Raw genomic sequence first — 2,500 nt, forward strand, 5'->3', positions numbered from 1 at the left:
GGAGGTGAGGATGGATTCAATGATCGCTGTATAGAATTGCACCATCATTGTCTTTGGCAGGTTGCATTTCTTCAGCTGCCGTCGAAAGTACATCCTCTGTTGAGCTCTCTTGGCGAGGGAGCTGATGTTCAGTTCCCACTTGAGGTCCCGGCAGAGAATAGTGCTCAGGAAGCGGAAGGACTCCACAATTTTGACTGCGGAGTCTAACAGGGTGATGGCGGTGAGTGGGGCTGTATTCTTCCTGAAGTCCACAACCATCTCAACTGTCCTTAGAGCATTTAGCTCTAAGTTGTTCTGGCTACACCAGGTCACCAGGTTGTCAGCTTCCCACCTATAGTCAGACTCATCCCCACCAGAGATCAGCCCAATGAGGGTGGTGTCGTCCGACAAACTTCAAGAGTTTGACGGACAGATGATTGGAGGCGCAGCTGTTGGTATACAGGGAGAAGAGCAGTGGGCAAAGGACGCAGCCCTGAGGAGTTCCCGTGCTGATGGACCTGGAGTCAGAGACTTCTTTTCCCGGCTTAACGCACTGCTTCCTGTCAGAGAGGAAGTCTGTGATCCACCTGCAGGTGGAGTAGGGCACGTTCAGCTGGAAGAGCTTGTCCTGAAGCAGGGCAGGGATGATGGTGTTGAAGGCAGAGCTGAAGTCCACAAACAGGATCCTGGCGTAGGAGGCTGGGGCGTCCACATGCTGTAGGGTGAAGTGGAGGGCCATGTTAACTGCGTCGTCCACAGACCTGTTGGCTCTGTAGGCAAACTGAAGGGGGTCCAGGAGAGGGTCTGTGATGGCTTTGAGGTGTGCCAGGAGCAGGCGCTCAAAAGACTTCATTACCACAGATGTAAGGGCGACCGGTCTGTAATCATTTAGTCCTGTTGGCCTTAGCTTTTTGGGCACAGCGATGATGGTGGAGGACTTGAGACAGGCTGGTACATGGCATGTCTCCAGGGAGGTGTTAAAGATGTTGGTGAACACCGGAGACAGCTGGTCAGCGCAGTGCCTGAGGGTGGCTGGAGAGACAGAGTCCGGCCCGGCTGCTTTGCGTGGATTCTGCCTCTTGAAAAGCCCATTAACTTCTCCCTCCTGAAAGGAGAGAGTCGTTTCTGTAGTATGGGTGGGGGATGGGGCCTCTTGGGTGGGAAGGGGTGGTTCAGGACAGTCCAATTGTCTTTCAAATCTACGGTAGAACTCGTTCAGGTCGTTGGCTAGGCGGGAGTCGTTAGTGGTGTGGGGCGCTCTGGGTTTGTAGTTGGTGATGTGCCTGAGCCCTTTGGCAGACAGAAGCAGCGTCGTTAGTAGAGAACTGGTGTTTTAGTGTCTCTGAGTACAGTCGTTTAGCCTCTCTCACCACTTTGCTAAACCTGTTCTTCGACTCCTTGAATCTGTCTCTATCCCCACTCCTAAACGCTTCCTCCTTCTCCAACCTCAACCTTTTGAGCTTTGCTGAGAACCAGGGCTTGTTGTTGTTAAAGTTCACCCTGGTACGTGTTGGGATACAGCAGTCCTCACAGAAGCTGATGTACACAGCCTCTGTGAGTTCATCCAGACTATTGGTAGCAGTCGTGAACATATCCCAGTCAGTACAGTCTAAGCACGCCCGCAAATCTTCCACAGCCTCACTGGTCCACTGTTTAGATGTCCTCACAGCAGGTTTACAGAGTTTTAGTTGCTGCCTGTATGCACGAATCAGGTGGACCAAGGGAGTTCTGTGCGAGCCGAACAGCCCCGTGACCCACAAGAGAAACATCCCCGCCAAATTCGAGCGTTTGACGGGGTCTATCCGTGAAAAAATATTCACGTTTTTGAGTGCACATGCATTTCTGCTGCAAATGCCTCTGGAAGTTTCATGCCGTTCGTATGCCAATTGTGGCAACACGAAAATGACCCGTTTTCCCATTCCGAGGGATTTCTGTGCGACCCTAACAGCCCCGTGAGCCACAAGAGACACATCCCCGCCAATTTCTAGCGTTTCACGGGGTCTATCCGTGAAAAATATAGACGTTTTTGAGTGCACATGCATTTCTGCTGCAGATGCCTCTGGAAGTTTCATGCCGTTCGTACGCAATGTGGCAACACGAAAATGACCCCTTTTCCCATTCCGAGGGATTTCTGTGCGACCCTAACTAACAGCGCCCGTGAGCCACAAGAGAGACATCCCCGCCAATTTATAGCGTTTCACGGGGTCTATCCGTGAAAAATATAGACGTTTTTGAGTGCACATGCATTCCTGCTGCAAATGCCTCTGGAAGTTTCATGCCGTTCCTATGCAATGTGGCCACACAAAAATGACCCGTTTTCCCATTCCGAGGCATTTCTGTGCGACCCTAACAGCCCCGTGAGCCACAAGAGAGACATCCCCGCCAACTTCTAGCGTTTGACGGGGTCTATGCGTGAAAAATATTAAAATTTTTGAGTGCACGTGCCTTTCTGCTGCAAATGCCTCTGGAAGTTTCATGGCGTTCCTATGCAATGTGGCAACACGAAAATGACCCCTTTTCC

Source organism: Petromyzon marinus, unplaced genomic scaffold (genome assembly GCF_048934315.1).
Source record: "Petromyzon marinus isolate PM22_M1 ecotype Great Lakes invasive population unplaced genomic scaffold, UKy_Petmar_22M1.pri1.0 PM_G_Scaffold_21, whole genome shotgun sequence".
In the NCBI taxonomy this organism is placed as follows: Eukaryota; Metazoa; Chordata; class Hyperoartia; order Petromyzontiformes; family Petromyzontidae; genus Petromyzon; species Petromyzon marinus.